Raw genomic sequence first — 13993 nt, forward strand, 5'->3', positions numbered from 1 at the left:
CTGTTGTTTATTATTATTATTTTTTTAAAGATGGAGGTTGTCATATGAAAATGGGGGCCTTGACTCTTGAACCTATGTCAAAACTTTATTTAGCTCACACATGGCCAGGAAATAGAATGTAGGTATGAGAACATGTGTGGTTGGGCACGCTCACGTGCGCGTGTGTGCACGCACCTGAAATAGTACAAAACCGAAAAGGCATAAAGTTAAGTAAGATTGATAATCGGTTTTTAAATGAGATGTGTTTTACGGGCTGAAGTTATTTGAAAGCTGAACAGCTGGTGTCAAAAATAGACTTCCCATTCTTTCCAAAGTGTGGCAAAAATAACCACATGCCTTTCTTGGCCTCCTGACTCTCACCCCAGAGGGTTTTCTTGTATAGGAACCAACAATGCCTTGGATGGAAACTCTGGATAGGCTAGTCATTATTTTAAGATTTAGGAGATTGCAGATTCTTGGCAGACCTTGGTTGTTTTTCTAGAGTAGTAGGCAAGTAGTTGGACAAAAAGCAAGAAGCCGATCTACGCCGCTGGCTTTGGGTTCTTCGTGAACAAATGAGACAAGGTGAGTGACTGCTCTGATCTTCCTGCCCTTGCTCCGTGAAGAAAGGTTCTGGTGGCTGCAGCCCTGGTGTGTGGCTCTTAGTCTCTTGGAAAACAACGGGACCTTTCCCCTTTGCCTTTAGGCTTGCCCGCCACTGGGAGGAAGACCTAGACGATGTGCGTCTGGTGCCAGCCCATCAAGGGGTTAGAAATAGTAGCATTGCTTGTGGAGGGAGAACAATCACTCCATTGTCAGATTTTTTTCCCCCACTTTTCATCCAAACGCTGGGCTGCTTTGTAGCATAGTTGGAGATACTGTGTTGAGGAGCCTTTGCTCATGGCAACGTATCCTCTGTTCGTTTTCTGCTGCTTCTTACACTGGAAAATTCCGTCCTTTAACACTGGGATTGTATGTCACCGTTGCTGAAATGATAGACAGAGTTCACTTAATTTGCTGCAAGCATGAGAGAGAGCCAGAGAGAATGGAGAAGCATAGCATTCCCTTGTATAAAGAGAGGATTGAACAAGGTCAGTGAACCAAGGAACCAGCAGGTCACAAACCTCAGGGGGTCATGAAAATCTTCCCAGGTTTCTTGCCTTTAAGAGCAAAACTGATGCGTGTTTAGATTAAAAAAAATTTTTATTTTGTTTTTTTTAACGAATTTAAGTTTGGCCATGATAACTGAGCTGGAGAAGTATTTGAAGGCTCATTATTCTTGTTTCTGTACTTTAGCATGTTTTTCAACATTTCAATGATAGGAAGTTCTTTTTAGAAAGCATTTAAATGTTTCTATCTCTCATCCCAGAATGATTCCAGAACCCCTGAGTGGGTATCATGTACCCATGCGTGGCAGGGATGGTGGCCGAACTGAGCATGCTCGTAGAGTTGGCCTCAGTCACTTTAACTGAGGCGAACCCCCAAAGCTTCTAACCTGTCATACAGTTTCAAGTGGCCCTTATTCTTAGCCATATGTTCTTTGGTGCATATCTTGAGTGGATCCTTTGTTAGAGACTAGAAGTGTTAGCAACACAGATGCTGAAATTCATGTTGTTAATGCAGTAAATTACCTGATGCTAATCTTCTTTATCTGAAAATGATCTTTTTCTCATCAAAATCTATCCCTCTGAAGATGCCCCTGGACTTCAGAAACTAAATATTACAGAAAGAAAAGACAGTGACAATTATGTCTACTTTTGGTTTTCATTGATAAAGAACCAACGATTGCATAGAAGTGATTACAACTAGCCCTAAGTTGATTTTCTAAGCACAAAATATAGGAATTTCAGACATGAGGTCACGAAGGCGATTTTCCTAATTAATTTCAACCTGTGTTTTAATGTAAGCACCAAACAGCTAATACAAAATAATTCTTTTATTGACTTCCTACTCGTATCTGGTGGCCTTGCAGTTGTCACCATGAAATTTATTGTCTTGTCATTGTTTCCTAGTGACTTTTGGGCACAGAAATGGTAGAATTTGGGACGCCTAGGTGGCTCTGTTGATTAAGCATCTGCCTTTGGCTCAGGTCATAATCCTGGAGTTCTGGGGTTGGGTCCTATATCGGGCTCTTTGCTCAACAGAGAGCCTGCTTCTCCCTCTGCTTGCCACTCCTCCTGCTTGTGTGCCCTACCCCCTCTCTCTGCCAAATGAATAAATAAAATCTAAAAAAAAAAAAAAAAAAGTGGTAGAATTTTCTAGAAATAGGCCATGTGGGCACCTTGTAAAGTTTATGGGTTTTAGATGCACACTCCAGAAATTCTGTGTTAATCCTCACATTCAATTAAATTTTAAAATATGTTGAATATTAAAGATTATACCAACATGAAATTTACAATGTATGTGCAGAAGATAGAAAATATCTTTTACTCCCAGTCTCTTCTTTTCATAATACACTGTATTGGACATCTGTGCGTGTCTCTCACCTCCTGGCCCACCTTTGATGCCAGCCATTGCTGGCAGGTGGACCCAGACCATGCCTTGTTTCAGCTTCACCATATGTCTCTCTTTCAGCCTTGGGCTCCTCAGGGACTGTCTCCTGGTCTCCTGAACATGCCTGTACAATGTAGAAGTTGTAAGGGAGTCAACGCCCCATAAGACCACCTTCCAAAAGAGAATGGAAGTCCATGGGATAATGCTTTCCTTTTTCTTTCCTCAGGCTGAAAATTCCAATGTGCCTTCTACACAGCTTCTTAGAAGGGTCCTCATAGGAGACGAGATGGACCACATGGCCACCTTCTCTCCTTCCTTCTTTGCTTCACTCCCTCCTGTCTTGACTCCAGTTTGCTGGGATCACTCTCCAAAATAAGCTTCCTGTACAAAAGCTTTTGTCCCCAGCTCTGCTTTCTGTGAGGAACCCGGGCTAGACATTAGAATAATGTGCTAGAGTTAAGATATGAATATGGATTGCGCAGGGATGGGGTGGGTTGTATATCTCTGTGAGTGGCGTTCAAAGAGAAGCTTGGGAAACACTGGGCCGGATGTCTGTTGGACTCACGGCATGTCAAATGAGAATTGTCAGGTCCCCATTCTGCTCTAACAGGTTGGTGGGTGTCTGAGTCTACCATGAAGAACAGTGGAAGATCCCCAAGCCTTGTCAAGCCTGTACAACACTTGTGAGTATGTATGACATCCAAGGGAAACAGAGAACAAAACGAAACAAAATGTTTTCACCAACTTTCAGAGATCCCCCAATCTTGGGAGTCTTCTGCACTATTTCTGGATCTAATTCTAAAACTGCAAGTGATGCTGGCTTCTTCCAAGGAAATTGGTGGCCTGACTCTAGGGCATGGTCTCTGCCTACAGGGAAAGGTGGAGGAGACCCAGGGAAGGCTTTTGTCCTGATCCCTCCCAGGAAAGGGTGGCCTTTGCCTCAGCCAGGTTATTGGCTGGATGCTCAGGATTGTGAAATCTACTTACCCCCCTACCCCGTAGCCTTTTTGTACCTATAGTGTCTAGGCCAGTTCTCAAAATGTGATCCCTGCACAAGACCATCTTTTTCTGAAGGGAAATTTTCCACTAGGGGCAGGGTCGGGGGTGGGGGTAGAACTTCCAATTCTGGGTCCTTCCCCAGATCTCCCACAGTCTGTTCTGAGAGCCTTCCAGGTGATTCTGTTGCTGGCTTAAGTTTGAAAACCACCTCCCTGGGCTTTTTCTTTCTCACCGGGGTTTGTGGGCTTTGGGGGGCCTTCAATGTGGATTTCACACTCCTTCCCAGAGAATGAGCTCAGGAAACAAAAGACGCCTTGATTAGTCAGGAGGAGAAAAGAGGCTAGAACTGTGTAGGCAGCTACCCAGCTTATAAGCAGATCATATTCTGGACTTTGGAAGTCAGCTGTTTGGAATGTGAGCTGTTTTCCTAGGAATGGTAGAAAGGTTCCCACGCCAGCACACAGGGCATATTTAATCCTGAATCTAGCTGAAATACTGCTGTGTCACAATGAAAAAGAGCAGATCACAATGCTCCCGTAGTATTAGCAACCACTCAAAGCAGAAGAAAGTGATAAATGAAGCACAGAGATAGTATTTTATTTTGGCTCACATTGGGGGGTTAAGGAAAGGTGGATTTGCAGGCAGACGACAAGGTATAAAAGGGGATTTGTCAAGACTGAAGGAGTTGCTGGCCTTTCTCTTTAGAATGTCATGATACTAATTCCTTTAGTTCTAGTTTCTTAAATATGGTTCTGGACTGCCCCCCCCCCCGCCCTTTTGAAGGCAAGTTTCACACTAGGAGGCTGTAAAGAATTCTGAGAAAGTCGGCAAGAGTTGAGAAGGAGAGTGGAAAGAGTAAGGGGACTGAAGAGAATGTGATGTGTTTTCTGTTAACTCGATCATCCACAGAGACAGAATTACCCTGAGGAGTGAGCAGTGAGAGACGGATGGGTCAGGATTCTCCCCTTGACAAGAGGACAGAAAGCAGACAAAAACTGCCCGCCCAGTGTCGGTAAACCACTTTTCATTTTGATAAATATCCATGAATGATTAGTTTTATATGAAAAAAACACCCGACCGCATGATTCGAGAACCTTCTCTCTCATTCTATTGCCTTGAGACCATCACATTTCCTGTCCCTTGTCCCTTCTCTGACAACAGATGGGCAGCTGACCAGAGGCCTTGACAGTGTCCACTGATTTGGTGTCAGAAGGTGATCTGGACCACGCTGACGTCCCCTTTCCTCCTCCCAGGCATTCAAAGTAAGGAATGCCCAGAGCATTCGTTCGGTATGCATTGGGAAGAGGTACATGGCTAACTATGATCCTTTTACGTGTTTTCAAATCAAATGCTTCTAGCTAGGCTTCCTGGGTTGGCTAAAATCCTTTCTTCCTGGACTCAGGATGCATTTACTACCCATTCTATTTATGTATCATATGAATTATCATCACTGATGGTTGAATGGCTGGAGTCAGAGAAATGTGGTAGCCCTAATGGAATTAATTAATTGAATAATATTGCCTGACAAATGACTCTGTATACCAAAGAGGGCTTGAGACTTAATTACCGATGTCATTTATCTCTCTGTTTGCACCCCAACAATAAGCAACTCCTTTCTCATTAACGTTGGGTCATTTTCCAAAAGGAAGAAAAGAGGCCAAAATATCAGGAAGGGGGAAAAAAAAAATCGATGTCTTTGTTCCTCATCTCATTATCCTGATAAATCATAACAGACTCTGTTAATTAGATGGGCAGTCTTAACTGGCTGACTCCTGTCCAACAATTACCTCAGAAAGAAGCACCACTGGGAACCTTGCCTTCCCTTGGGAAGAGATGAAAGGAAGTCTGTAACAAAAAAAAAGGGATCGTTCCCCCAACTGTGCTGGGGGGATCACAGTTGTCAAGGCAAATTTTGAGACCGAAGGGCGGGACCTGTTTCAGGGATGGTGCCTGTGCTTTATAGCGACATGGGGTATCTGACACTGCCTTCCTAATCTAAGGCTTAGGTAATGGTGCTCGGTGCCTCAAATTCCCCTGGGGAGATTAGAGCCTAATTAAAACAGGGGAACAGGTGTAAGAGGGCCTGATTTGATCTGGTCAAATTAATTGCTGAGATTGGGCTTGCATTTGGTGACTGGAAACAGTGAATTAACTATCACCGGAATACAGCTAATCCCTCGGTCTCACCGCGACTGTATATAAAACAGACTGAACTTGCTGGGAACACAAACACAGAGGGATTTGAAGTGCAGGTACGATGCATCCTTGCATGGGAAAGCCTGGGCAGTGAGCCTAGCCCCAGAGGGAGGCCACCATCAGACACTGTCTGCCTGGGATGGGGCTGGTTTACGCCCGTTGTCCCTGAAAAATTATTAATAGGGCCCCCTTTCATTCTCAAAATAAAATGTCCTTGCATGGACAATAAATCAAATGGCTGCTGTATTTTAATGCCAATTTTAAGCTACTTTTTTTTTCTTTACCAGAAGAGTGGTGTTATAGGTTGAACTGCGTTCTCCCAAAGGTATCAAAGTCCTAACCCTCGATACCTATGAAAGTGAACATTTGGAAATCTGGGTGTTTGCAGATGATTAAGTTAAGATGAGATTATCAGGGGGACCTCTGATCCAATAGGACTGGTGTGCTTAGAAAAAGGGATCTTGGGATATTTGGACAGAGAGGCACACAAGCACATAGGGAGAATGCCATGTGACGGTGCGGGCAGAGATGGACAGGATGCTTCCCCAAGCCCAGGGGTGCCAAAGATTGCCAGCAAACCGGGAAAAGCTAAAAGAGAGGCCCGGAGTAGACCCCACCTCACAGCCCTCAGAAGGAACCAACCCTGTGAACTCCTTGATCTCAAGACTCCCACTTCTAGAACTTCGAACCAGAACGTTTCTGTTCTTGAAGCCGCCCATTGGTAATGTTTGTTATGGGCCCCCTAGCAAACTCATTCAAATGTGTGCTGGTTTCCAATTGTCTGAAAACACTCTCATTGCTCTTAGTTTGTACAGTTCACAGAAATGAGCTCTGTTGGTGGCAAAGACCAGTACAAGGCTGGTGTGAGAAGTCATCAGTCAGTGAACCGACACAGACTTCTCAGTGCCAGTGCTGGGGGTGGGATGAGGGAGACAGACATGGTTCCTGGTGTCCAGGAGCAGCAGTTTGGTGGAAGGGAGGCAGTGCACATGACCTTGTATTTAATTAGTTAGATATAAATGTGTATCGACTATGCAGAGAAGGGAGGGAAGCACATCCTGGGGCTGGAAAGAAAACATCTCCTAGAGAAAGGGACTTCTAAGCTGACCTGATAAGCAAGGGTTACCTGGATGAAAAGAAATAAGGGATTTGTGGGAAAGAAAAAAGAAATAAGAAGCATGTGTGGAGTGTGTAGAGCAAGAGAGAGCCGGAAGTGTACGCTGAAGTGTACCCAGAGAAACCCAGAGAAACTGCAGGAGCAGAGAGAGAAACTGGAGAGGGCCGAGTTCCAGGTGAAGTCGCGGGTCTTCCTCTCAGCCCTCATCACCTCATTGATGAGAAGTTTAAAGACACATCATGTCCCAGACCCTGCGCTAGGGGCTGGGGGATACAAGTGGTGGAGACTAACAAGCAAGCTGCCAATCAAGCAGTTGATGGCCCAGGGCTGGGAAAACAGGTGGGAGCAGCCAGAGAAAACAAAGCCACCTCTTCTGTCTTGAGAATTCCTCTGAGGTGAGTCTTGAGGTAAAGCTATATGCAGTGGCTATGGAGGGGATAGGAGAAACCGAAAATGTTTATCCTTGGTTCAGAAGAAGGGAAACCATTGGTCCCTGAGCTTTCTGGCCAGTAGTTTTCATGTGACTAGACTCGGAGAGATCACATATTCTGTCCAGAAGCACTGATTCTTTCTAAGTGTCTAATGTGATTCTATTTCCCTGAAGCAGAATTTGGGTTTCTCCTTGTCTAGGTTTCATTTAGGGACCTGGCAAGACATTTCAGAACATTCTACAGAAAACCTTTGTGATGCCCTCTTGCCTTGGAGGTGCCAATGCCCCACATCCTCGGGCCTTGGTTATTGGGACCCACCGAGATGACGCCATCTTGGATTTAGGTTTCTATCTCCTTGGCTAGAGTCTGAGGGAATATTGAAATCAGTAGACTCAACCCATACTGTGCAGAGGGCTTTGAACTCTAGGTTTGGGGGTTCTTAGGTGCTACCCAATCAGAAGGGGTCATTAACAGTGCCATTTGCAAGATGGATTTCTAGGTTGGATGTTTGTCTTCTCGAGTTGACTTTAATTATCTGTCTCTGGTGGGCCCCAGGACAAAAAGTTTTGGTCAGGCAACACTGGGCTCTGGTTTTGTAAGCCTGGCATTCATTATGTAAGCGTACAGGTCTGCATTTCAAAATGAAAAATAACAATAATCATTAAAGTTTCTTTAGCCTTCTTGTGTCCAAACCACTCTTGCAAAACCACCTCTGGATGAGCTTTAAGTGTCAGCAAATCAGAAACATGTGGATTTAATTTCCTTTGAAATACACCAAGGGAACGAGGGGCAATGGGGCTTGGCAACCAGCTTCTTTGGGTTTGCCAAACCCCAAATATCTCACACTCAGGAAGCACTGTCCTGCTGGCCCCCCGCAGTCTTATCTGGCCAGTCCAGCCACCACATTTCTTGCTGTCCCAGCTAGGTTTACTCTAACCATTAGGCTGCTCTCTTGGTCTACTCAGCTGCCAGCAGGACGCTGTTAACACCACCCACATGCATAACAGAGCCTTGGAAGAGGGCCAGGCTGCAATGAGGTGTCAGGTTGGCTCCGGTCTTATCTGGACGAGCAGACCATCTTTGCAGCCATAACCGTGTCTTTAAAACCCCAACCTACTGCGAGAGAGCTTTTTCCAACTTGACTTCTAGATGGGAAAATATTTGGCTTTTATGGTGGATGATGGTATCAGGCCCCAAATATATTAGGTTTCACGACCATCCAACTCTCATGTGTATAATGTGAAACAGGTCCATACTCTGCAAAGACCACAGCCGCCGCACCATTAGGTTCCAAGGTAAATACGGGCCCACAGACGTCCTGGGGAAAGAGAGAAGAAGTTTCCTTAAAGGAGAGGAACCTCACAGGCGGGTAGTCATTATGCATCTCCAAACCCCTGAGCTCCTGGTCTACTCTAATCGAAGAGTAAGGACACGCTGATGGGTCAGTGTTGTTCCTGGTCCATTGTTTTTCTTTCTGTATTCACACCTCTATTTTCCATGTCTGGTGCCTCTTTTACCTTAAATAACAATGTGCCTTTAATGCAAAGGACACACTGAACCTTAAAAAAGTACTTTTCGCATTTGAAACAACTAAGGCTTTGGTGCCCGTATGTCACATATTTACATATGCTGACTTTTGTTATCTTCATCTCCCCGAAAAGGCCACTGAGGCAGCCCCAGAGAGACAGAGTAACCTACACATGACCCAACTGGTCAGTGACAGCCGCGCCTTGACTTTGGGCTGCTGAGATCCAGAAATGGTGTTCTTTCCAGTACATGCTGTTGCCTCCTACTCTGCCGTGATGGTTCATTTTATGTATCAACTTGTCTGCCCAGATATTTAGTCCAACGTTATTCTGAGTGTTTTCGTGGAGAGTGTTTGGGGAGGAGAATAACACTTAATGACACTTATGTTTTGGTAGACTGGGTAAAGCAGCCCCCCCCCCCCGCAATGTGTGGGTGTGGGGACCTCATCCGATCAGTTGAAGGCCTGGATAGAACAAAAAGACGGACTCTCCCTTGAGTAAGGGATGCTTCTCTTGCCTGTCCCATTGATCTGGGACACTGGCTTTCCCTGCTTGGGCTTGAACCAAAATGTCAGCTCTTCTGGGGTGTGGAGCCTCCTGGCCTTGGGTTAGAACTTCACGGCTGACTGTCCTGAACCTCAGGCCTTCAGAGCTGGACTGGAAATATACCCCTGGCTCCCTTGAGGATCTCTCTGGCCTCCTTACCCTGAAGATCTTGGGATCTGCCAGCTTACACAATGGCATGAGCAAGTTCCTTATAATGCCCCTGTCTCTGTCTGTCTGTCTGTCTCTATCTCCATTTATCCTATGGGTTCTTCTTCCCTGGAGAACCCTGATACAACCATTTCTTACTTAATCTGCTAGGCAGTCCTGCGAAGGTGAAGGATCATCGCTGCTTGCTAGATGAGGGAAACCCTAGAACATGCTCATTTTCTCCACTCACCTGGACCTGCATAGACTCCGGACATCAGGACTAAGAGCAGAATCCAGGAGCACCCATTCCTCACTCTGTCCTCTTTCCCAAGTCTTTGGTAAAGCAGCCACAGATGGCGTCGTTAGGTTACTTCCAGAGTCATTGATCTCCTGACCTTCTCGAAGGCAAATCTGCCTGAGGATCAGGTGACAGAGAGGCCGCTGCTGTTTTGTTTGTTTTTCAAATTCCGCCTTTTAAATGCCAGCTACAGAAAACTGTGCGGTGAGGAAGGAATCAGCCTTGCAAGTTCCCACCTGGAAACAGGGAATGGATCCTCGAGGGTAGAATTACCTCTGAACAATTGGGTGCTGAGCACGCCACAGGGATAGCTGGCTGGTGGAATTTGTGTGCAAGCAAGGGCAAAACTCGTATTATCTTTGTTAGCTCATGGAAACGCCAAGGCCATTCTGTGGGTCGAGACTACTGACACCTATCCTGGGTGATTACTTTGCAAGGCCTTCTGGCTCAAGCCACCTCAGCCTCGGGGTTAAGAAGAAATCCCGTTCTCTACCCACCCCCCCTACCCCCTGTCTCTTGCTTTGACAGTATCCACCGGTGGCAGTCCAGGGCAACAGCGGAGCCAGGAAACACTGTCCTGACGGTCTCCTGAAAGCCAAGGGCGGTTGGTGAAGGAACGCTTCTATCCACTTGCATCTTCGCCTGCTCTTGCCAAGTGGTCAGAAGCTCAGGCGGGGGCGGCTGTGGCCTTCTACTGCTATGTCCAAGCAGCAGAGAGAAGTCCTGTGCTGGGCGTCAGCAACCCCTTGGGGCGCACACCCCACCCCCACCCCTGCATGCGCGCACACGCACACGCACACCTCCCTCTGTTTCTGCAGGAGCTGAGAAGCCAGGGGCAGAGAAGGACTGCTAGGAAGGCAAGGCCGGAACTGATCCTGCGAAGATGGGGCAGCAGGTGGGACTTGGTGCTTGCCAGCAGGGAGCTTTGGTTTTCATTAATGAAATCTAGCCAGTTGCCACCCGGGGACAGTGGGGACAGGCATGGGATCCTTGGACGGCGGTAAGTGAATGGGATTCAGTCTGGCCAAGGGGGGAAAACATTCTTATCCTGTAGCTTAAAACCTTCGCTGTCTCTCTCAGCCCCCCAGCCCTAGAACAATATGATTTTCAAAAGATCTGGTTTGGGCTTCACACTGTGCACGAGTTGCTGTGAGCAGGCAAAGGAGAAAAAAAAAAAGAAGTTTTCCATTTAAAAAAATGAGCCTCAAATTCACTCGTTCTTCCTGAAGCCAAAAGCTCCTGATTTCTACTGGCTTCTCTCTGATGGATAATGGGTAGTTTTTCATACTTTGAAAAGCACTGCTTTTTTTTTTTTCTCTCCGGTTGAGTAAGCTCTTTTGAGTGGGGGTTAAACTAGAAAAGCCATTTCTCATGGAAATGGCTTTATTTCCATTATACCCACACAGGCTTGTTTTCAGAGCCGCTCAGAGGTGCTGGACAACCTACTCTGAATTGAGGAGGAAAAGGGAGATGGCTGAAACACTTGCTTTGAGGGACGAAACCAAGCAAAGAGCTCTATTCATTCATACTGACCTTGGACATAGAGATATCAAGTAATGCTACGGTTCAGGCCTAATTATTTGCTGAGGAGCAGGCAGGGCTCCTGTTCCACGTTTTGTAGCCGTGATCCTCCCCCCGCAGGGGGCCCCCATATCAGATGCTGCTCCCCCGTGGGCTGGGTGCGTTTGATGGGTCCTGGCACTGCCTGGTCACATTCCATCTCAGCAGAGCCATCCTTAGCGGCCAGCCAGCGCAGTGTCATTGGTGATACCACAGAATAACACAGACCTGCCTGTATGATGCTGGTGGCTTTCTACCTGGCTGGTGGCTTTCTACCCGGCTCCCCCCCCCCCCCCCCCCGAAGTATTTCCAGCCTGCCAAAGGATCTGATAGCATGTTAGATTTACTTAAGGTAGCCTTTACAAATATTGATTCAAGTTGAAATCTCCCCACTCCAAAATAATAATATAACAATAATAACAGATGCCTCGCCCGACCCCAGGTCAAGGTTGTAGAATCACGCGGGGGTGGAGCCTGGGCATGGCCAACATTTCACAGAAATCTCAAGCGGGTCCTTCTAGGGAAAGCCGGGGCTGGACCTGTGAACTTGAGGAAGGAAAGCTGTCTCTTGGCCTTGTTTTCAGGGATTTCGGGGTCGTCTGGCTCTGTGGCCGGTGCCCTGTTGGTAGGTATGAGCTAAGGGCAGCCCAGTGTACTCATGGTCCTGGAGGGGGTCGGTTTCACTGTTGTGAGCCCTGTTGATAGGGAAACAGACGCTTCACAGGCCAAGTGCACCAGGCAGGAGAACACACACACACACACACACACACACACACAGAGGCCCTCACCCTGGTCACATGGCCGGGTGTGCGGGGTATCCAGTAACCACAGGAGCTGCAGTCCCATGACCTCGACTTCTCGTCTGTGGAACTGCGCTCGCCCACATTCTGGTTTCCCATTGTTTAAAAAGGTGCTTAATTTCTATTAGTAGCGTTAGAAACCTTTTTTCTTATGACCCGTGGAGACTTTCTAAGCCCCATAAAGCCTATCCCCCTTGTTGCTGGTAGGCCCCCAGCCCTCTCCAGTGATGACAAAAAGGCTTACAGGAGACATACTTTAAATATAAGGGCATAATCAAGTTAAAAGGAAAAGGATCGGACAAGATGTACTGTGCCACATCAAAGCCTAAAAAGCTGGCGTGGTGACCTTAAGATCAGACAAAGTCGGCTTTAAGAGAAGGAGTATCCACAGAGGCAATCCCCCAACCCCAGAAGGCAGTCCCCCTTCTGCCCGCCCTCCCACTGTCTGGGCGCCCAGCCCTTAGACTCTGCCGCCTCCTCGCCTCCTCCGTGGGAATGGGGAACTGGGTAGGGGTGCCTGGGGGCACTTCTCTGGGCACTTCTCGGGGGCTCTTACTGCCTCCCTTTCTTTTCCCTTCTGCTCCCATCTTCCAGGCCCTTGGCATAATCTCCTGCAGGGATTTAGCATTTACAAAAGCAGGAATCCTTACAGCTGGCTCCGATCCCTAAGGCAAGGAAGTGTGAAGCTTGGCTGCCGGTTGGAAATTGGTGTGGGTGGGGAATAAGGGAGCCAAAGACGAATTAGTACTTCAGCCATTGATCCTGCCCAAATACCTGCCACCTCTCCCAGGGGCTCTCGGGCCTCCCCAGGCTCTTGGTCTCTTGTTTGGACAAGAGCTGCAGATGTGCTTGACTTTCCTACTTTCCTATCTTTTCCCTTCCCGACCCCCGACTTTAACCTGGGTAAAGCCGCTCTCATTTTTTTTTCAGGAGCCTCTTGGCTCCCTCAAAAGCCCTGGTCGAATTGAGCAGAACGAAGTTATTCCCCCAGCGAGAGCATATGGATGGGAGATGTGGCTTCGGGACCAAATCCTCACTCGGGGTGGTTGCTGGTCTGACCCGGCTCTCTGTGCAGAGGTCCTCTTGGGGAAGAGAGAGCCGTTCTCACTCACTGACCCAGGCGTGTTCTGTCTTTTTGTTTGTTTTTAAAGATTTTATTTGACAGAGCAAGAGAGCACAAGCAGGAGGAGTGGCAGGCAGAGGGAGAGGGAGTAGGAGGCTCCCCATTGGGCAGGGAGCTTGAGGCAGGACTCAATCCCAGGACCTTGGGATCATGGCCTGAGCTGAAGGCAGACACTTAACCCACTGAGCCACCCAGGTGCCCCACATATTCTGTCTTACAAGGAGTTGCTCTGGTAGGGCAGCTGGGGTGGCTCACTATCAAAGGAGGTCTGTGGAGGCAAGCACCTGCATCATTTGGAGAGCTTCTTAGAAATGCAGATTCTCTCAAAAAAAAAAAAAAAAGAGTAAAATTAAAAATTAAAAAATAGGGGTGCCTGGGTAGCTCAGTGGGTTAAAGCCTCTGCCTTCGGCTCAGGTCATGACCTCAGGGTCCTGGGATCGAGCCCCGCATCGAGCCCCACATTGGGCTCTCTGCTCAGCCGGGAGCCTGCTTCCCCGCCTCACTCTGCCTGCCTCTCTGCCTACTTGTGATCTCCCTCTCACTGTCAAATAAATAAATAAAATCTTAAAAAAAAAAAAAAAACTGTTAAAAGTAGACCATCGTCCGTGTGCTGAATGTAGGAACCTTCACCTTCCCCCCCTCCTCCCCGCTGGGGGGATATTGAAGCATCCTCTGTAGTCTCTAGAATTTGATAAAACTCTAGAGCACAGTTTGAAACTGATTATAGTTACCTCTTTACCCACATGAAAAATATACTCATGAGATCTTGTTTAGCAAA

At 47.2% G+C, this 13993-nt stretch overlaps 1 long non-coding RNA gene across 3 annotated transcripts; it reads left to right on the plus strand.

Moving 5' to 3' along the window:
* Positions 1 to 437: 437 nt before the first annotated feature.
* On the plus strand, positions 438 to 13993 carry LOC132010327 (uncharacterized). Of its 3 annotated transcripts, none has more exons than XR_009402215.1 (6): positions 438 to 564; positions 3083 to 3155; positions 4381 to 4483; positions 4633 to 4733; positions 10551 to 10627; positions 12687 to 13993. It is a non-coding gene; the product is annotated as an uncharacterized LOC132010327 (long non-coding RNA). The 3 variants fall into 3 exon arrangements; XR_009402216.1 differs by having other exon boundaries at positions 13023 to 13993; XR_009402217.1 differs by lacking the exons at positions 10551 to 10627; positions 12687 to 13993 and adding an exon at positions 10261 to 10527.

Source organism: Mustela nigripes, chromosome 2 (genome assembly GCF_022355385.1).
Source record: "Mustela nigripes isolate SB6536 chromosome 2, MUSNIG.SB6536, whole genome shotgun sequence".
Taxonomy (NCBI): domain Eukaryota; kingdom Metazoa; phylum Chordata; class Mammalia; order Carnivora; family Mustelidae; genus Mustela; species Mustela nigripes.